The 23,212-nt window shown below is 39.0% G+C and overlaps 1 long non-coding RNA gene across 1 annotated transcript; it reads left to right on the top strand.

Moving 5' to 3' along the window:
* LOC110257043 lies at positions 657 to 22,992 on the top strand. The gene is made up of 3 exons (XR_002339205.1): positions 657 to 795; positions 17,583 to 17,783; positions 21,433 to 22,992. It is a non-coding gene; the product is annotated as an uncharacterized LOC110257043 (long non-coding RNA).

Here is a 23,212-nt window from a genome sequence, read left to right as displayed (position 1 = left end):
GCCTTTATTGAAATAAACTTGTAAATAGGTAAGAGGTTAGAGCTTCCAACCTATGGTAATAAATCTAGATAAATTGGGAGTGCTTACTGCCAGCATTATGTTAAGTACTTTATCATGAACTAATTCATTTAGTCTTACAGCCACACTGTTATGTAGATGCTATCATTATCTCTGTTTTAAGATAAGGAAATTGAGGCCCAGAAAGGGGCAGTGGCTTCCCAGCCTGGCTGAACTGGAATGTGCACACCCAGGCTGCCTGCTTCAGTGCCACAACCACTCTCCAGTTCTATAAGCCAACTCCTCTTAAAATAATTGTAATAATGATATTGTGTATGCACTAATTATAAAAGTAAGTCATGGTAGAAATTTTTTGAAAGTAGCAAACAGGGTAAAGAAACCAAAATAATTCAAATTTTATCACCCAGGGATAATGTTTATTCATATTAGGGTCTATTTCCTTTTGGAAATTAAATTACACATATAACTCTCTTTCAAATAGCATAACACTGCAAATAACTTTTTAGATTTAATGTAAAACTTTGAGCACTTTTGCTATTAAATATTCGTATAAACCATAGATTTTAATGGCTGCAAATATTCCAATTATCTCAAGGTACCATAATTTACTGTTTACTTAAAAATGCCATTACCATTAGGTTGTTTTCAATGTCCCTGAGGCTTCTGTGTCGGTTTCCTGAGGATTCCTTAGCCCTGTGCTTTCTCATACCTGCCTGGACTGTCGGATGAATGGCTTATCCTCCACTGAAGGGAATGTGCACACATCCTTCTCCCCAGGTAAGAACACCTCTGAGGCATTGAAGACAGGTGAGATATTTGAAACGTCCCTGAGTGTCCAAATTCTTAATGAGAATCCAGAATTTCACTCAGTTTTAAAAATACTTGCATATCTTTTTTTCTACTTTTGTAAATAAAATGTCTCTTGGAAAAAAAGTAGAATGTACAAATGGGCAAACAAGGAAAAAGGGTCTAAAATCATACCACTCAGCTTGGTAAATATTTATCTTGCTCCCACTATACACCACCTTATTACCTACTTGTTTAATTCAGTGTCTTTTCACAGTGTATACATATATCAAATCATCACAATGTATACTTTAAATATCTTACAATTTTATTTGTCAGTTATATGTCAAAGATGAGAAAACCCAAACAGGTACCAAATGATAACTGATTTCTTTTCATCCCCTCTCCAACTTGCAGGCCTGATCCCTACAATAACTTTTTAACTCATTTGTGTTTACATAAATATAAAGTATTTTTCCTCTTTATTAATTTTGCTACACCTACCATGGACTAGATGCCATACATTCAGATAGGCCAAAGTGAAGTCCCTGCTATCAAGGAGTCTTCTCTCTACTCAAGGAAGTAAGACCCATATTCTTGAGAAAAAAGGCAAATAAAATAAGGCTGTAAAAAACCAACCCAATGTGGTGCTTCTAATAAGGACATATGTGAGAATAAGGAAATATCCAGACCATTTTACTAACTCCAACCCCCTCTCCATCTTTACCTTGTCCTATTGTGTCCATTTTTCCCTCTCTCTACCTTGGTTTGGTTGAGAAATGGCGTAGAGTTAGCTATGTTCATGTATGATCTCCCTCCAGATGTATAATCCAGATTTCCATCTGGTATCATTTTCCTTATGCCTAACGGATTAGGCATAAGTGAAAAGCTTTTCAGTGTTTCTGTGTCTGAAGAAGTCTTTATTTGGCCTTTCACTTTGCTGGGTATAAAATTCTAGGCTGACAGGGGTTTTTGTTTTTGTTTTTCTGTCAGCATGTAAAGCAGTTGCTTCATTGGCATCTGGCTTGCATTTTTTTTTTTTTTTTTTTTTTGACAAGAGTTTGCTTATCTACTGTCATTCTTTTTTTTTTTTTTTTTTTTTTTTTATCTTTTGTCTTTTGTTTTTTCAGGGCCGCACCCACAGAATATGGAAGTTCCCAGGCTAGAGGGCGAATCAGAGCTACAGCCACCTGCTACACCACAGCTCAAGGCAATGCCGGATACTTAACCCTCTGAGCAAGGCCAGGGATCAAACCCACAACCTCATGGTTCCTAGTCAGATTGTTTCTGACAGGAACTCCTACTGTCATTTCTTATTTTTATTTACTCTGTATATATCTTTTTCTTTTTTGCTTCTAAGATTTTTCTCTTTTCACTGGTTTACATTTAGTTGTCATGTCTCCCTCCTCTTGTTATGACTGATTCTCACATTTTCTTTGTTTTTGTTGATCTTGAAATTGTTCAGGAGTAATGATTAGGTGATGCCCCTCTATTGTATTTTACCTCATTTTTTTTTCCATAATTAAACTAGGGTTATGAGTCTGGCCATACCTGAATAATAGCTTTCTGAACACTCTTCCTGATGAATGGTATAGCACAAAGCTTTTCCATTATGGCTGCTGGGAACATGAATTATTCTTGGCCCAATATGAGGTCTGAACTTTATCTGTCTGCTCTTTAGCAGTAGGTCTTTTCCCTTACTGGGATAGGTTCCTCACTTACAAGACTATTTAGTACTTAACTAAAGACTCAAAGGGGCCCCCACTTTGCCTCTGTGCAGCAGCTCTCTGCTCTGACACTCTGCCCTGTGAATTTTATCCACCTTGGCTCCTCCAAATTCTCAACTCTAGCTATTCAATTCAGGTGGACTACTAGGCTTTGATTAGGATTTTCTTCCCTGTATTGTAGCTCAGAACTCCCTAGGAAATAAACTCAAGCAATCATAAGGTTCACCTCATTTATTTCTTTTCTCTGAGGGATTACTATCCTAGGTGTTATGTGTCCAATGTTTGAAAACCAACACTTCATATTTTGTCTTGTTTCTCAGTTTCAAGTGGGAGGATAAATCCAGTTTCTCAGTATCACAGCTACATATTGAAGCCAAAATCACTCTTTTGTTTTATTGTGGTAATATATATACACCATAAAACTTACATTTAACCATTTTAAGGTTACAATTCAGTAGCCTTAGGTACCTTCACATTGTTGTGCAACCATCACCACCATTCATTTCCAATTTTCCATCATCCCAAACTGAAACTCTTTACCCATTAAATAACAACTCCTATTTCCCCTTTGTCCCAGCCTCTGAAAATCACCTTTCTACTTTCTGTCTCCACAAATTTTGACTACCCTTAAGTACCTTACATAAAGGAAATCATATGCAGGCTCTCCTTTTCCATCTGGCTTATTTCATTTAGCCATGGATCAGAATTTCATTCCTTTCTTTTTTAAGGCTTAATTCCATTGTGGGTATATGCCACATTTTGATTTTCCATTCAACTGTTGATGGACATTCAGGCTATTTCCATCTTTTGGCTTTTGTGACTTAAGCTGCTATGAACATTGGTATAGGTTAAGGATTGAATTGTTTCCCCTTCACATCCATATGTTAAAGTCCTTGCCCCTAATGTGACTATATTTGGAAATAGGGCCTTTATGGAGATAGTTATGATTAAATGAAGTCATAAGGGTAGGACCTTAATCCAATAGTACTGGTGTTGTTAAAAGAAGAGGAAGAGACACCAGAGATTTCTCTGCACACAAAGAAAAGGATAGGAGCCAGGGATACCGAGAAGGGATCGGGAAATGGGCTCCAAAGCTAGACTACAAAGAGGAATGGTGACTGGCTTCATTCTGGTGGCCACAGGAAGTACTGGGTCCCCAGAGTTCTGTGACTGGATTCTCTCTGTGTCAGTCTTCCAGGCTGTAAAATGGAAGACTGCCATTTGGGCTAGAGATAAGTGGGAATAAAAACCTCAGAAATAACCAGGCCTTAGTTTTTATTTCTACAGTTAAAAATTTAAATGTACAGTGTATTTAACTTGGGGCAAAATGAAACATTGGTAAATTTGGGTAAGGGTATATAGCAGTCCCTTGTGTTTTTCTTGCAATTTTTCTTTGTAAATTTGAAATTCTATCAGAAAAAAATTACCAAGAAAAGAGGAAAATGTTCTTTTAAGAAGTAGAGTAAGGAGTTCCCTGGTAGCCTAGTGGTTAAGGATCCAGCATTGTTACTACTATGGCTGAGTTTGATCCCTGGCCCCAAACTTCTGCATGCCACAGGTTAAAAAAAAAAAAAAAAAAAAAAAAAAAAAGAGTAAGACTTTGCCTACTTAAGTGTCCTTTATCTACTTCTCTTCCTAGAGAACCCTCCACTCCTCTGAGCCTTAGAATCACCATAATTTGTTTGTTTGTTTGTTTGTTTGCTTGTTAGGGCCACACCCACAGCATATGGAAATTCCCAGGCTAGGGGTCAGATCAGAGCTGCAGCCACCAGCCTACACCACATCCACAGCAACAGGGGATCTGAGCTGCATCTGTGGCCTACACCACAGCTCACATCAACGCTGGATCCTTAACGCACTGAGCAAGGCCAGAGACCGAACCCAATTCAGGTTTGCTACCACTGAGCCATGATGGGAACTCCAGAACTGCCATAATTTAAAGTCATCCCCATTGTGGGGGAGAGGAATATTTACTTCACTCTGGAAATAGTTTACATGAGAAATCTATCCACAGCTCCTTTAGAATAGATTTTTGTGTGCATAGATGAACTGCTTCTAGGGAAAAACATCCAAATCATCTTAGTATAGAGGCCTTTTGACATTGTCCTTGAGGCTACCTCAAAGCACTAATGAATTAATATCAATACCTTTCATTCGACATTAGAAATTCAAGCAAACCACACTTGGATTTGTCAGTGCCTCAAAAGTGCTCTGATTTTTAGCTAAATTAAGACATTGTTTTGAAAGAAAATATTTTCAAAGCATATCTGATAAAGGCCTTGTATTCAGAATAAAGAACCCTTAAACTTCAGTAACAAGAAGATAACCTAATTTTTTTCCATCTAAAACTCTCCCAACTGAGCTTTTCTGCAACCTATAAGCTGTTTTTTTTTAAATAGGCAAAGGATTTGAATAAACATCTCACCAAAGAATATAGCAAATAATACATAAAAAAAGTTCAAGTACCATTAGTCATTAAAGAAATGCAAATTAAAATGGCAACAAAGTACCACTACACCAACAGTGGCTAGAATAAAAAATACTGACAATACTAAGTGTTGTTAAGGATGTGGAACAGCCCCAATGGTTATTCATTGCTGGTAGGAATGGTACAACTGCTTTGGAAAACAATTTGACCATTTCTTAAGAAATTAAACATATACTTACCATCAGACCCAACAATCCCACTCCTAGATATTCACCCAAGAGAAATGAAAACATAATTCACCCAAAGACTTGTACTTGAATGTTCCTAACAGCTTTATTCGTAATCAAAAACTGGAAACACCTAATATTCATCAACTAGTGAATGGGTAGAAAATGTGTGCTTTAGCCAAACAAAGGAATATTATTTAGCAATAAAAAGGAACATACTACTGATACATACAACAATATGGATGAGTCCCAAAGGCATTATGCTAAGCAAAAGAAGGCAGACCTGAGAGATTGCGTGTGTGATTCCACTTATGTAATATTCTAGAAAAGTCATAATTACTGAAAGTGGATCAGTGTTTGCCAAAGATAGGAAGAGAATTGGAAAGGGGCAAGAGGTAACTTTTTGAGTTGATAGAAATGTTCTATGCCATAAATATGAGGGCAATTAAACAAATTGTATGCATTTAAGAGAATTCATTGCACATTTAAATTTTGTTAATTTTATTGATGTCAATTACACCTCAAAAATATCATTTTAAAAACTTAAAAATTAAATCATTCTCTTTTATTGCCCCAATATTTTAATCCCAGTGGCTGTCTAGTGTTAGAACCACAGTAATTACTATTGGAAATTAATAATAAAGAACATCAACTGATAAATGTTTAACATGGGACACTTAGAATGACCTAAACTGCCAACTTCACTTTTTTCAGGATAAATTAAAAATAGAAGGGGTGGTTAACATGGTGAATTTTACTTCAACAGAAGGCTGATTTGGTGTCATATTTGATCTGAAATGGAAAGATGACATATATGGGGATCATTTTAGTTCAGATATATCGAATCTCATTATTCTAGAGCAAATATTAGTGGGTTGAACGAATCTCAAGCTGTAGACATTTCTCAAGTCTATTTTTAAACTCAAACTGGCTCTTTCCCAGAAAGAAGAGAAACAAAAATTTACTGGCAGTCAAGCCTTTACCTTTTTTCATTGAATTTTCTGAGGAGATTAAAAAAAAAAATCCTCTGAAAAATCAGAACAGATGGAACATTATGAAGAGCACTGCAGAACAGAATACTTTTCCTAGTACTTAGAAGAAAATAAGGTACTCAGAGAGACCTTGTCTTTTTGAAACATCACTTGACTAAAGACAAAGTATCAGATGTAGTAAATATTTGCCTTTCTTTCAAGGAACTGAAACAATAAAAGTCCAGTCACTAAATTGTTCTCAAAGTTGGTCTATAAGGCACCAGCCCAAAGGATTTGCATCTGAAAAGCGTTCTTAGAATCCTTCTTAGCAATAAGATAGTTGAGTGATTTGGGTAAAGTTGAAGAGAATTGATAAAAATGTTGCTCCTTAACATTCACTTTCATTTTCCTAATTAAAAAATGATCCCTTAGATATCAGAAAATGTACATTGTAAACAGTGCAAACTCTCCACAGGGAAGGGCATAGCTGTGAAAATCTTAGACATGGCAGCCCTGTTTTGTATTCACTAAGGTTTCTACAATCTCAGCTTGTAGACAGATGAATAGGTATTAGAGTAAGTTACCTGGCCCTTAGCAACAGAGAAAGGAGGTGAGGTGGCCTGTACAGGGTTGAGGGAGAGCGTAGGCGGCTCCAGGTATTAACTCTGATGTCCAATTCCCATGACTCATTCATTACACAGACTTGCTACCCAACCATTGGATGAAACAGTGTAAGAGAACATGTTACAGCAGCTAGTGAATTAGACCAAAAAACTTTCAGTCCCAGGGAAAAGGTGCATCACAAATGTAGCCATGTCCATTGCCCAACAGAAACAGGTTTTTTTTTGTTGTCGTTGGTTTTTGGGTTTTTTTGTTTGTTTGTTTGTTTTTTAACGTCACACTTGAAAAATCCTAAGTTTCAAAGAGAAGAGAAAGAAATAAGCTTCCATTGTGTTATCAATAAAGGTAGCATGTTGCAAAGGGCTTAAATACCATCTCTTAAGAATAAGAGATAGAGGGAAAATGGCAAGCGATCATAAAGTAAGAAAAAAAATTAAGAAAAGATGTGCAGTGAAAACAATAAAAGCAAAATCTTCCTTGAAGGGAAGCTGGGAGTACATTTTCTTGGCTGAAGATTTGGTGTGAATAGAAGGGAAAAAATAACATCTAGAAAAGGCCAAATGAAATGGTGAACCAACCTTCAGTACTAATGAGATTGTCAAGAGGCCTTTACATGGGTGATTTGGAGTCCTGGTCTTTTGACACCTGAAGCTGTTTACCAAGCTTAGAGAAACTGGCAAATGTCTCAAAAAAGTTTTCAAAATCACTTCGATTCTTTTTAGTTCAGGAAAATCAAATAAATATAGCTCTTAGGTGAGTAGGGATTAAAAAGCATAAATATAGTGTTGTAACGAATCCAAAGTGTTTGGAAACCATTGCATCTGTGTCTTTGAACATTTGGAATTGCACAATATTTGCAGAGATGATCTAAAAGTGGATGGTCAGGCCTGGCTGCAGATGATGGCCTAGAGGAAAACAGGGATCCTAGGAAACCCAGCACGGACTTCTCTGAGCTCCAGACACCAATGTGGCTTAATGATGTCAACTCCTCTAAGAGATATAGATGATACATTGATCATGTAACAAGTAGGACTCCTCCAGAGACAGAGTATGACCCAAGATGCCAGGTCTACTCTAGGACCTGGACCTAATGGTCAGAATCTCAAGAAGGCTGGGAATTGGATCTTGGCTCTCATGGTGGCGGGGGCGGGGGGCGGGGGGGGGGGAGACTTTTTAAGGGAATCATTTTTTCTTCCTGGCTGAAGAAGCACTCAGGAAGAAATAGCTCTCCTTTTTTTGCCATTAGATGAATTCTATATATCTGTCTGTCTCTCTGTCTCTTTATCATCGAATTCCTGGCCTATTAAGATATGAAGTGACCCACAGAAAACAATGAAATAATGTCATGTGCAGCAACGTGAATGGACCTAGAGGTTATCATACTAAGTGAAGTAACTCAGAAAGACAAAGACATGATATCACTTATATGTGGAATCTAAAAAAAATTATACAAGTGAACTTATTTACCAAACAGAAATAAACTCACAGACATTGAAAAGAACTTACGGCTCCCAAATGGGAGGGGGGGAGAATAAATTGGGAATTTGAGATTAACAGATACACACTACTATGCATAAAATATATAACCAATAAAGACCTTCCGTGTAGCAGGAAACTATCTTCAATACCTCATAATAACCTATAAAGGAAGAAAATCTAAAAAATAGCATGAGATAGATACATATATACATAATGTATGTATAATTGAATTATTTTGCTGTAACTACCTGAAATTATGCAAATTTGTAAATCAGCTATACTTCAATAATAATAATAAAAAGATTTAAAGTGGTTTGTCCCATAGCTATAGTAGTAACTGGAACACTGGGAGAGGTGAGAAATTAGGAGATGCCAGTGAAAGTTGAGGACATTCCAGTGAAACAATCGAGTAGAGAGATCAAGGAGTGAGTTGGATGTATGAATGTAAGCAGCGAGAGATATGCCTTTGGCAAACAGGTCTTTGGATCCTATTTAATTCCACGAGACCAGGTGGGTTCACCTATGGCAGAAATGGGTAGAGAAGAGGTGCTAGTTCAGGCCCTTGGAGGAAGTCCATATTTAGAGTAGGAAAGAGGAGGATGAGCCAGAAAGGGGAATTGATACAAAGTGCCCAGTGAGGCATGGAAAAAAACTGAGAGAATGGTTTGTCACAAAAGCTGAGAGAGAAAATTAGTCTCAGAACAAAGGGAGCAGTCAACTTTGTAGAAAACCATCCAGAGTCAAAAAAGATAAGAGAAAAAATGGTTGTGAGATTCGGCAGCAGCGAGATCACTTGTGACCTTGAAAAAGAGCAATTTCAGTGGGAGTGGTTGGGGCAGAAACATAATAGGGATTTTGATCTCTGAGAGAATAAAAAACGGTATATGTTGTTTCAGAAAAAGTTGGATCAGCCATGCTATAGGCTGCTAGCTTAAGCTCCTAAAAGAACACAATGTACCTGCTTCGAGGGACAGTGTACCATAGTAAACAGCATGAACGTTTGGCATCAGACCTGGGTTAAAAGAGCTGTGGGAAAATTATTTAAACTCACTGAACTTCAGTTTCTTTGTCTGTAAAGTAAGGATGAGAATATTTCTTCATAGGGTTGTTACAACCACAAAATGAGATCACATTTTAGCACAGCGCCAGGCATCCAAAAGTTTGCTCAATGCTCATTCATTGAAAACACACTTATTGAGTGCCTCCTGTGGGCCAGGCCCTGTGCTGGATGCCCAAGATTCAAAGATGGGCAGTCTCAGTCTGTGATCTCCAGAAAGTTACAGGCTAGTGAGGGAGATAAACTTGCAAACAGTTGCATTAGTATGAGATCATTGCGTCAGTGGGATTGTGACAGAGGAGAACAAAACCCGAAGTGGGTCTAAGGGAGTCAAAGAAGGCTTTGCAGTGGAACCAGCATTTCCTCTGCAACTTAAAGGCCCAGAGTGTGTTTGCCCAGTGGGCAAGCTGGGAAGAGTATTCCAAGCAGAGAGACTATTGTGTGCAAAGCCTCTCAGGAATGGGATTGAGCATAGAATGTTCTGGAACTGTAGGTAACTGAGAGAGTTCCTGGAGTGTAACCTGTGTGCAACAGGAAGAGGTGGTTGAAGGAAGGTGGTACCAGAGGCCAGCCCGGTAAGAAGGAATAGAGGAGAGAAGAGGCTCATTTGTCATGTGGGGAAGTTTAGACTTTGCCCTGGAGGGGTAAAGAACCGAGGAAGAAGTAGTTTGCATAGGCAGTGACAAAACCACTCTTATGCATGGAAGATAGACTGAGAGTTTCCTTAGCTTTGTAAAATGCCCTGACCTTTACTCTTAAAAAAAATGGTACCTCTGTCCGGCACTCAGCAGGACACATGCTATCATTTGTTTTTCTAAATGTGATGTTGGACTATTCTCATTCTCTTATAGGGAGAAACTCACAGACCAATTGAACACAATAGGGAACCCAGAAAGAGACTATGCTATGGGAAAGACTGAGTTAACTTTCTGTTCCTTCTGTAGAGAGTGACATCAGTGTCATGTAAAGATCAAAGAGCATGTAGCAAAAAAGAAAAAGAAAAAAAGAGAAAGTATTAAAGAGATGTGACACATTTAATAGTAATATGATGGTGATATTTGAAGTTTTATCAATTTGTGATTTGATACGTTTTCTTTCTCATTCTAAATTCATTCTTATACCTACTTTTGCATCAATGATTTTGCATTCTTTTTCTTTCTCTCTCTTTCTTTCTTCCTTCCTTCCTTCCTTTCTTCCTTTCTTCCTTTTTGTTTCTTTCTCCCACAGGCATAGGTGTTCCATGAGGGCCTGTTTTTTTATGGGTTTTTTTGTTTGTTTGTTTTTTAGGGCTGCACCTGTGGCATATGGAGGTTCCCAGGCTAGGGGTCGAATCGGAGCTACAGCTGCCAGTCACAGCCACAGCCACAGCAATGCCAGATCCAAGTCACGTCTGTGACCTATACCACAGCTCACGGCAATGCCGGATCCTTGACCCACTGAGCGAGGCCAGGGATCGAACCTGCAACCACATGGTTCCTAGTCAGATTTGTTTCCGCTGTGCCACAATGGGAACTCCCTGCATTCTTTTTCTTAAAGACAGTTTTAAAAATTGCATGTGCTTTAGAATTCCATAAAACCTGGAGGAAGTGTTGAGTATGGCATTATCCTTTTTTGGTTCCCCTAAACCTGCCTGCAACTTGGTAACTGATTATTCAACTCTCCTCAGTTTCCCAGTTTGAGCATGCCATCTGTTTCTAGAACCATGACTGATACAGTAGTGTTCGTGTTACTCATAATCTTAGTCCATCACATATCCATTATAATCTTTTGTATACATGAAGAAGTGCACAATCAGAAAAAGAATACATGATACCAATATCTATTTTATCAATCTCTACGTGTATGTGAATATGGATAATGTATTTGTTGATACTGTATATAGATTAGTCCTGGATTAAGTAATTGTTACTAATGCTCCATGGAGAGGGAAAAGAGACAGATTAAATGAGGAATTATTTTCATTGTATTCTCCTTTTTATTGTTGAATATTTTTCATTTTTGTATATTTATTTTTTTAATTAAATTTTGGTTTCATTTTTGTTCAAAGTAATTCACTAGGTACTTTAAAAAAAAAATTTTTTTTTTTTTTGTCTTTTTAGGGCCACACCCATGGCATATGGAGGGTTCCAGGCTGGGGGTGGAATTGGAAGCTGTAGCCTCCTGCCTATGTCACAGCCACAGCAACGCAGAATTGGAGCTGCATCTGTGACCTACACCGCAGCTCACAGCAAGGCCGGATACTTAACCCACTGAGCGAGGCCAGGGATCGAACCTTAGTCCTCATGGATACTAGTCCAGTTCATTAACCATTGATCCACGATAGGAACTCCTCACTAGGTACTTTTTGAGGGAAGACAAAGCATTGAGTTTGATTGCGTTCTGGGTTAGTCGCTATGGTTTAATGTTCTGAGTCCATCACACATGTCCCTTTAGTCAAAAGGTTTCTGGGACCAGTGGTCAGTCAGTCCATGAAGAATAGAGTAGCCTTATATTGCCCATCAAGTAATGGGGATAATTATAACACTTTTCACTTTATTTAGATCTTACCTTTGTTAGAAAATATTCCCTGAGGTCTTAGGAGGAGAGATTATATTACTAGAGGACTATTTTTATTTTAATGCACTTTTGAGGCTAGCCCTAGATTTCCATAGTAAGTTTCAGGCATAATGTGAAATGCCGACACTATTTTTTTTTTTTTTTTGTCTTTTTGTCTTTTTGCCATTTCTTGGGCCGCTCCCACGGCATATGGAGGTTCCCAGGCTAGGAGTCTAATCGGAGCTGTAGCCGCCGACCTTATCCAGAGCCACAGCAATGTGGGATCCGAGCCGCATCTACAACCTACACCACAGCTCATGGCAATGCTGGATCCTTAACCCACTGAGCAAGGGCAGGGATTGAATCCGCAATCTCATGGTTCCTAGTCGGATTCGTTAACCACTGCGCCATGACGGGAACTCCTTCACACATCTCCCCGTTCATACATCTGACCCCCAGTTTATCCTTTCATGAAGCAGGAACGCATAACCTGGGAACCTATATATGCAAAATACATTCCAGCCCCATCCAGCTGAGGCCAAAGTCCCATCCCCTGGCAGAGAAACTTGCCTGTAGGGAAGTGTTGACTTCCTAACTTAAAGAGCCAATTATTTTATCAGCAAAATGAGTTCATCCAGGAATGGCAGAAAATTGTCCTTCAGGTAAGCATGCTGTAGCAAAAACTATGGGCAAGTCTGGAGAAACAGAGGAGAACATTCTTTCATATAGAAAAATGGGGAGTTTGGCTATTATAAAGAAAGAGTCCATTAGAGGAAACTGGGAGTTCAAAGTTAGCTGAGTTGTTGGAGTTCCTGTCGTGGCACAGTGATTAATGAATCCGACTAGGAACCATGAGTTTGCGGGTTTGATCCCTGGCCTTGCTCAGTGGGTTAAGGATCCGTCGTTGCCGTGAGCTGTGGTGTAGGTCCCAGATGTGGCTTGGATCCCGTGTTGCTGTGGCTCTGGTGTAGGCCAGCAGCTACAGCTCTGATTAGACCCCTAGACTGGGAACCTCTATATGCCGCAGGAAGCAGCCCTAGAAAAGGCAAAAAGACAAAAAACAAACAAACAAACAAACAAAACCGAAGCTGAGTTGTGACAGTCTCTCATTGGCTGGGAAGTTGTCGAGCAAGGAGAAAATCTTCCTTTTTCCTTCTGGGTAGTAAGGTAGCACCCTTATTCCTGTTGGAGATGCAAAGTGATGCAAGGTGATCTGTTCCTACTTGGGGTCCATCACTGAGTAGGGCATGAGAACTTCCCTTCTTCCCTTCTTGACTCCAATATATATGAGGTTTCCTTTTTCATTTTCACATGAGTAACTCCCCTGTGAGGATTCCCCTCACACACTCAGAGGCCTAGAAAGATGGCTAGAATCACCATAAAGGAAAGGAAATTTGTTGAGTGGGAGCCCTTTGAACACACATGCCTCACCTTGCCGAGCAAAAGCCCTGGAGCCAGGGAGGCAGCTGAGGTCTGAGAAGTTCCGCTAGAGATGGGAGGAAACGGGGCACTCTTGCTTTGTAGACATATGCCAACAAACCCAGAAAAGAAAGAAGGAAAAATACAGACTTCAAAGTTGAGTTTGTTTGCTGTGTTTTGGTCCTTAGCATTTTTGCCAGGGGGTTATCTGCTCTAGTCACCAAGTGCCTCTGGATAGCTAACGATTTCTGGAACATGGTAGCTGACCATACTTTATTTTGGATGTTTCTTCCCCACACAAATCATTTCATCATGGCCAGAGAAGTATGCAACCGTGTGACTTCACCCCTCACCAACCAAATACTTTCCACCCTTCTCATGCCTCAAATTCTTTTGATAAAACAAAGCCTGGATATATGCCCAAGAGTGGGATTGCTGGATCATATGGTAGTTCTATGTATAGATTTCTTATGTACCTCCATACTGTTATCCATAGTGGTTGTACCAACTTATATTCCCACCAAAAGTGCAGGAGGGTTCCCTTTTCTCCACACCCCCTCCTGCATTTGTTATTTGTGGACTTATTAATGATGGCCATTCTGACTGGTGTGAGGTGGTACCTCATGGTAGTTTTGATTTGCATTTCTCTAATAATCAGGGATGTTGAGCATTTTTTCATGTGCCTGTTGGCCAAGCAGCACTATTCACATGGAAACAACCCAAATTTCCATCAACAGATGATTGGATTAGGAAGATATGGAATGTATACACATTGGAATACTACTCGGCCATAAAAAGAATGAAATAATGCCATTTGCAGCAACATGGGTGGAGCTAGAGACTCTCATACTGAGTGGAGTAAGTCAGAAAGAGAAAGACAAATACCATATGATATCACTTGTATCTGGAATCTAATATAGGGCACAAATGAACCTTTCCACAGAAAAGAAAATCATGGACTTGGAGAACAGACCTGTAGTTGTCAAGTGGGAAGGGGAGGGAGTGCGGGTGTATTGGGAGCTTGGGGTTAATAGACGCAAACTATTGCCTTTGGAATGGATTAGCAATGAGATCTTGCTGTGTACCACTGGGAACTATGTCTGGTCACTTATGATGGAGCATGATAATGTGAGAAAAAAGTATGTATACATGTATGTGCAACTGGGTCACCATGCGGTACAGGAGAGAAAAAAATTGCATTGGGGAAATAACAAATAAGAAATAAACAAATAAATAAATAAAAGCCTTTTATTCCACGTTAGAGGTAAGGCATACTACTCTAGGAGGTGGAGCATGTTGGCTTAAATACATGAGAAGTTTTTTATGGGGTCCCCTCAGGAAAATCCCCTCCATGGAACCAGACAACCCTCTGATACCTCATTTTAAAAATTCTTGCTTCCCATTGGAAGCAGATGTAATAAACAGGCAGCAACTTAGTTTTCTCTTAAGCAAGGCGTATATGAATCTCTGTCCTTTCTCAGAAGATAGGTTTTATGTCTATATCAAAGAACAAGACCATCTGCTAATATCCTACATTGTTTAGGAATCGTGCTCATTCTTTATGTTTCTATAAAATAAAACCAGTGACTACCCACCAGTGACTCAAATGTAATGAAAGAATTTTTATTGGAAAACTCCAAGGACCTTTGATTACTACTTTGAAGAAAGAAGGAGTTCCCATGGTGGCTCAGCAGGTTAAGAACCCAACATAGTATCCATGAGGATGCAAGTTCAATCCTTGGCCGTGCTCAGTGTGTTAAGGATCTGGCATTGCCACAAGCCGTGGTGTAAGTTGGATCCTGAGTTGCCGTGACTGGGGCATACGCTTGCAGCTGCAGCTTCAATTTAATCCCTAGCCTGGTAACTTCCATATGCTGCAGGTGCAAAAAAAAAAAAAAAAAAAAAAAAAAAAAAAAAAAAAAAAAGAAGGAAAAAGCAAAATACAAAAGCTCAGCACTGTGGGTCCTGTCCCTCTCTATCACCTTGGACGGCTCACAGACTTGGCTGTAAGAGAACAGGCCAAACTCCACAAAAGAACTACCATTATGATGACTCAGTATGGACATAGTACAGGTAATACTCAACTTTGATTCTTTAAAAAGAACGGACATTTATTTTTTTTTAAGGTATAATTGACATATAATAAATAACATATGGTTGAAATGTGCAATTTGGTAAGTTTTGATGTATGTATACACCCATGAAATCATCACCACCCTCAAGACAGTGAAAATATCCATCACTCCTCAAAATGTCCTTGTGTCCTTTTGTGATCTCTTCCTCTGTACCTCTCTGTCTCTTCATCTGCTGGGAAACTACTAATCTATTTTTTTTATCACTATGTATTATTAGCAGAATGTTATATAAATTAACTCATACAGTATATACTCTTTTTTTGGTCTGGCTTCTTTTGCTCAGTATAATGATTTGGTGATTCATTCATGTTGTTGAATATGTCAATAGTTGATTCTTTTTTTACTGCTGGGTAGTATTATACTAGGTGCATTTACCACAGTTTGTTTACACTTCACCTGTATATGGATATTTGGGTTGTTTCCAGTTTGGGGCTATTACAAATGTAGCTGCTATGACCATTTATGTACAAGTCTGTATAAATGTATTTCTTTTCTCTTGGGTAAATACCTGAGAATGAACATCTGGATCACATGGTAAGTGTGTGTTAACTTTCTAAGAAACCAATGGACTGTTTTCAGAAGTGGTTGTGCCATTTTATAATCCCACAGCAGTATACATGTGTTCAAGTTTTTCTGTCTTCTTGCCTACATGTGTTATGATCAGTCATTTTAATTTTAGCCCTCAGTATGTATATAGTGGTATTTCATTGTGGTTTTAATTTGCATTTTCCTAATGGCTAATGATGCTGAACATCTTTTCATATGCTTCCATATGCTCTTTTGTCATCCATATCTGTTCAAGTATCTTACCCATTTTAAAAAATTGGGTTGCTTGTTTTCTTATTTTTGAGTTTTGAGAGTTTTTTAATATATTCTGGATGCAAGTCCCTTATTAGATGTAAGCTTTGTGAATCTCATTTGCAAAAGTCTTGATTTCCAAGTAAGGATAATCAACGAATTTTAGTTTTGTCAATTTGTTCTATTGATTTTGTTTTTCGATTTCATTTGTTTCCATTCTGATCTATTTCCCTCTTTTTTTTTCCGCCTACTTTGAGTTTCACTGCTCTTCTTTTTCCTAGTGTCTTAAGGTGGAAAGTAGAGTCATTAAGTTGGGTCTTTTACTTTCTTCTACATAGGCATTTAGAGCCATAAATAATATTTTGAGTAGTTCTTTAGCTGCATTGTACAGATTTTAATGTGTTGTATTTTCATTTAAGCCAAAATGCTTTCTAAGTTTCTTTTGATTCATTTTTTTCTGACCTTAGAAATATGTCATTTAACTTCCAAATATTGATATCTAATATAATTCCATGGTAGTCAGAGAAAATATATTCAATTATTAAAGTTATTGAGATATTACATACACCTTTTTATTTATTTTATTTTATTATTTTGTCTTTTTGCCATTTCTTGGGCTACTCCTGCTGCATATGGAGGTTCCCAGGCTAGGGGTCGAATTGGAGCTGTAGCCGCCAGCCTACACCACAGCCACAGCAACGCGGGATCCGAGCCGCATCTGTGACCTACACCACAGCTCATGGCAATGCCGGATCATCAACCCACTGAGCAAGGCCAGGGATCAAACCCGCAACCTCATGGTTCCTAGTCGGATTCGTTAACCACTGCACCATGACGGGAACTCCAACCTGTATATTCTTGATTGTCCTTTTCTTTTTTGTTTCTTTTGAATTAAGTATTTTTTATGATTCCATTTTATCTCCTTTCTTGATTTATTAGCTATAACTTTTTATTTTGTTATTTTAGTGGCTGTTTTAAGGTTGTTACTATGTGTTTGATTTATTGCAGTCTATATTCACATGATATGATACCATTTCACACATAACATATGGTTTTATAGTGGTGTACTTCCATGTCTCCCTCATGCCTATGCTATTGTTTTCCTATGTTTTACTTATGCTTATGTTATAATTTCCACAATATATTATTGTTATTTAAAATCGATTATCCTTTATAAGATTCAAATTACAAGAAAAACAAATTTTGCATATTTGGATACATAGGTATCATCTTTGCTGCTCTTTATTCCTGTATATAACCCCCTTTATTGTGTTTCACTTTATTGTGCTTTGCAGATATTTTAAGGTTTTTTGTTTTTTGCTTTTTGGTGGTTTTTGTTTGTTTGTTTGTTTGTTTGTTTGTTTGTTTGCCACATCTTCAGTATGCAGAGGTTCCTGGAGCAGGAATCAATCCAGCATCACAGCAGCAACCCAAGCTACCGAATATAACAACACCTGATCCTTAACCTGCTGTGCCAAAAGAGAACTCCAATATTTCAGGGGTTTGGTTTGTTTGTTTTACAAATTGAAGGTTTGTGCAACTCTGCATCTACCAAGTCTGTCAGCATCATTTTCCCAAAAAGGTATACATATTTTTTCTTAGACATATTGCTGTCACAAACTTAATAGACTATAATACAGTATAACCATAACTTTCATATGCACTGGGAAATCAAAAAATTTGTGTGACTCACTTTATTGTGATATTCACTTTATTTCAGTGGTCTGGAACTGGACCCACAATATCTTCAAGATATACTTGTATTTTCATCTGGTGTTATTTTCCTGCTGCCTGAAAGATTTCCTTTAACATTTCCTATAGCGCAGGTCCATTAGCGAGGAATTCTTTCAGCTTTTGTATGTCTGATAAAGTCTTGGTTCTAACCTCTTCTTTGAAAGATTTTTCGCTGGGTATAAATTTATAGGTGACACTTTGCTTTTCCTTTAGTAATTTAAAGATGTTGCTCCATTGTCTTATCTTTGCATTGTTTCCTGTGAGGAATTTTCTATCATTTTTATCTTTGATTTTCTGTACATAATATCCTTTTTTTTTCTGAAGTCGCTTTTAAGACTTTGTCATTGATTTTGAACAATTTGCTTCTAATATGCTTTAGTGTAGTTTTCTTCATGTTTCTTGCACTTGGAATTCATTGAACTTCTTGGATCTGTGGGTTTATAGTTTTCACCAAAATTGGAATACTTTCAGCTATCATTTCTTCATAGTTTTTCTGTCCCTCCTCCAGCTTGGAGACACAATTACATTTATTTTAGAATACTTGAAGTTGTACCACAGCTCACTGATACTCTTTCCCTTCTTATTTTTTTATTTTATTTTATTTTTTGTCTTTTTGCCTTTTCTTGAGCCGCTCCCACGGCATATGGAGGTTCCCAGGCTAGGGGTCGAATCGGAGCTATAGCCACTCACCTACGCCAGAGCCACAGCAACGCTGGATCCAAGCCGAGTCTGCGACCTACACCACAGCTCACGGCAACGCTGGATCATTAACCCACTGAGCAAGGGCAGGGACCGAACATGCAACCTCATGGTTCCTAGTCGGATTCATTAACCACTGCGCCAAGACAGGAACTCCTTCCCTTCTTATTTTTAAATCCTTTTTTCTCTTTGTTTCATTTTTGGATCATTTCTATTGCTATATATTCAAGTTCCTTAAGCTTTTCTTCTTTCATTAGCTCATCAGTGTAATTTTCATTTCAGATATTATAGATTTTATCTTTAGAAATTTTATTTTTCCCCATGTGTTTAATTTTTTTGAATGTCTAGATTACAATAATGACCATTTTAATTTCCTTGCCACTAATCCCTATATCTGTGTCTGTTTCATGTCAGTTTCATTTGGTTGTTTTTTCTCCTCACTCTGAGTTACATTTTCCTGCTTCTTTGTATGCCTTGTAAGGTTTTACTAGATGCCAATATGGTGAATTTTGCTCTATAGGGTGCTGGATACTTTTGTGTTCTTATAAGTATTCTTGAGTTTTGTTCTGGAGTGCAATTAAATTATTTGGAAACAGATTGAACATTTTGCATCTTGCTTTTAAGATTTGTTAGGTGAGACCAAGTCCCCTCTAAGATCTTACTTAATACTTTCCTAAATGCCCTGTGAATTTTGAGGCTTACCAGTCTAGCCAATGGGAACAGGCAGTATTCCTGGTCTTGTGTTACTAGTGAACATTGTTCTTTCAAATCCTAAGACTGCTTTTTCTCCAGCCTGAGAGGTTGCCTTGCTTATATGGTTGGTGAATATTCTGATGAATGCTCAAGTGGAAATCTCTGCAGATTTCCAGAGTTTTCTTTCTGCAGAGCAGTTTCTTCCCTTGAACTCCAGCCTTCTTGATCACCTAGGACTCTCAGCTTGTTCTTCTCAACTCAGAGAGTCTGCCATACTCCTTCTGGGTTCCTCTTCCCTGTGCTATTATCTAGAAACTCTCAAGGTCAACCATAGGGCTCATCCTGTATCTTTCAATGCTTGATGTCTGGTGCTTAGAAACGCATTGTTTTATATATTTTGGATTGGGTTTTTTGTAGGTTTGGTGGGGGCAGGGGGTTGGTGGAAAGGGGAAAATCTAGCTGTTCTAGGTGGGAAGGCAAATCTGGTCCCCGTTATCTCATCTTGGCTAAAAATGAAATTTCCTCTGATGTGGAATTTTAAAGAGAATAAGGGGGAATATGAAACTCTTTGATATTTTTCTTTCCAGTTCTCCCAAAGTTGCCATGTTGCTATGGTCAGAAAGAATTAAACTAAATATTGGCTCAGATAGATGAGGCAAATCCTAATTTCAAAGTGAGAAACACTGATAGCAACTTAACTCTGGTGCAGAGAACTTAAGAAAGGAAGAAGGGAGAAAAACAGCATTTCATGCCACTGCAGAGAGGTTCCTCACCACTGAACCCCACTTTTTCCCACTTCCCATTTGTCATAAACAATCCAGGATCCAAGAAGTCTTGTCAAATATTGAGATGCCACATGGGGATATTTCCCAAGGAGACGAGGGTTCATTTCTCAGGGGAAGTGGTGGAGGACAAACAATGTAGGAACAAGTCATTTTTACATTGTGACTTGCTATTAGGTAGTACCTTTAGGGAATTTGCCACCTTATGTGTTCCCCACTCTATCCCTGCAGAAACTCATCATTTCAGCATCCCTTGCCGCTGTAGGTAACTCAGTCATGTGATCTCAGATTCACCCACACTAGATTTTGACTCAAAAACTTGTGTCCAAGTAGCAGACACTGGCTGAATGCATTCTGGTGAGGTGCAAAGAGCAACACTCTAGAGAGGCAGCAGTGTCAAGGCTCCTGGCTGTCCTGTCGGACCTGGTGCTGGGAGTATTAGCAGAAACTTGGGGTGGTAGAGATGGATCAGTTTACGATGTTTTTTGTGAATTTCCTGTGTTCTCTCCAGCATAGTTTGCAGCATGGTTCTTTGGTGCTTTGGGACAGGCTGTATGTGTCCTAATATCCGTTAACACAGAGATTAGCAAACATTTTCTGTAAGGGAATTGTTAGTTACTATGGATTGAATTATGTCCTCCAAAAATTCATATGTTGAAGTCCCACCCCACCCCCCACCCCCACCAATGTGATGCTATTTGGAGATAGGGTTTTGGAAAGGAGTTGGTCTTAGATAAGGTCATGAGACTAGGGCCCTCATGATGGGTTTAGTGTCCTATAAAAAGAGACAGCAAAGAGCTTGCTACCTTTCTGTCTCCTCTATGGGAGGACACAGCAGGAAGGCGGCAGTCTGCAGCCCAAGGAGAGACCTCTCTCCAGAAATCAACCAGTGTCGTTACCTTGATCATGGACTTCTAGTTCTAGGACTATGAGAAGATAAATTTCTGTTAAGACACTCATTCTATGTTATTTGGTTGTGGCAGCCTGACTTGGCCAAGACATCCATAAATATTTTAGGATTTGTGGGCCATATAGTCTTTGTCACAATTACTCAATTCTTCCACTGAAAGCAGCATGAAAGCAGCTATAGACAATATGTAAACAAATGAATGTGACTGGGCTCCAATAACATTTTATTTACATACACTGAAATTTAAATTTCATATAATTTTCACAGGTCAGGGAATGTCACTCTTTCAAAAACGTTTTTTGTCTAACTATTTAAAAATGTAACAATTACCCTTGGCTTTCTGAGCCATAAAAAGATAAGTGGCAGGTCACATTTGCTGACCTCTCCAAAAACTTTCCTTTTGTGTTTTAAAGGACCTACTGTTGGTTTCTGATTTGCAACCAAGAACCCGGACTGATATATTTAGCCTACGCCCGGTTCAAGAGAAGCTTAAGCTGCTGAGATAGACAAACACCCATTCTGCTCTTTTTCATCTGCCAGAGAAGAATTTGCTACATAAACCTCCGTGGGTCACCTGCTGCAATTTTTAGAAACCCATAGACTCCTTGCACTAATGCATTCCCAGAGTCTCTTCACAAGGAAGGATTTTAAACAGTTTTTTGTGTCTCCCTCCCTGCTCCGGGAGCCCTTGCTCCTCTGAGTGAGCTGTTTGTTTGATTTGTCACCTGAACCACATGACTGTGGAGAGACACAGCTCAGCAGCCATAGCTGTAGCTCAGCCTCTCTACAGCTGACAGGAAAGATATGTGAAATAAGACACACAGGGATGGCAATAAAATCAAGAAGGCTGCAAGATGAAAGCAGATCACTCCCCAAACTCATTTGTATGGTGGATTCAGGAAACTGTACCGCACTCATCCAGAAGCTCAACCTGAACAAGTCACTGGCGTTTAGAGCCTGTCCCCTTTTCTCCTGATGCTTCACTACAAGACACAGACTCTGTTTGCATTTTCAAACAGTACCTCGCCTAATAAAAATACGATGCTTAGCAACAGAAATGGACTACAAGTATATTTAGCCGAATGAAAGCTGTATAAAAACACACCGGACGATATGATGGACACGGTTGGCAATTCCTCTCGTCCTTTTCTGACAGTATCACCTGGTGGATGTGCTGATGTTGAAGAGCCGCCTCAGTGTGAGGTGATTTGGTTTGTCAGGGGAACAAGAAGGCAGAGGCTCAGACAAGAAGGCTTCTCTCTCTTCCTTCTCCTCTGTTACCGGTTTGGAATTTATAGAATTCCTGCCTACCTTAGGGACTCGCTCTACCTTTGAATATTAGATCTTCAATTTTGCTTTTGAAATTAGAATGATTATGGAATCAGAAAAATAAGGCAGCTGAGTGTTATTGGGGACCTGGAAGAAGGGACCTAAGAGAACAAGTGGACTCTCCAAACATCGGCAGTGACAGGCCGTGTGGATCGTCTATGCCCTTGATAGGATGTGATTAGGGCAGGACTTGCCCTCTGTGTTTTCCCTCCCTCGAACCCAGAACCCCAGGCTAAGCGTGAGAAAAACATCAAGCAAGTCTTATTGGAGGAACATTCTACTAAATGCCTGGCCAGTATTCCTCAGGTCATCAAAAACAAAGAAAGCCTGGGGAATGTCAGAGCCAGGAAGAACCTAAGGAGGCATGACAATATCATGTAATGTCCTGGGCAGGACCTTGGAACAGAAAAAGGGCATTCGGGGGAAACTGAAGAAATCAGGATAAACTATGGACTTAGGTTTATGATAATATATCAGTATTGATTCATTGATTATAACAAATCCCATGTGGGATGCTAACAATAGGGGCAACTGGGCGTGAGGTATATGGAAACTCTGTACTATCTTCGCAGTAATTCTGCAAACCTTTTTTTTTTTTCTTTTCTTTTCTAGGGCTGCACCCACGGAATGTGGAGGTTCCAGGCTAGGGGTCGAATCAGAATTGTAGCTGCTGGCCTACACCACAGCCACAGCAACGTGGGATCCGAGCCTCATCTGTGACCTACATCACAGCTCACAGCAACGCCGGATCCTCAACCTACTGAGCAAGGCCAGGGATCAAACCTGCAACCTCATGGTTCCTAGTTGGATTTGTTAACCACTGAACCTCGACGGGAACTCCTAATTCTGCAAACCTGGAACTGT

This window comes from Sus scrofa, chromosome 15 (assembly GCF_000003025.6).
Source record: "Sus scrofa isolate TJ Tabasco breed Duroc chromosome 15, Sscrofa11.1, whole genome shotgun sequence".
NCBI classification, from domain to species: Eukaryota; Metazoa; Chordata; class Mammalia; order Artiodactyla; family Suidae; genus Sus; species Sus scrofa.
Note: the sequence above shows the minus strand (reverse complement) of the source record. Positions and strands in the feature narration are given on the sequence as shown.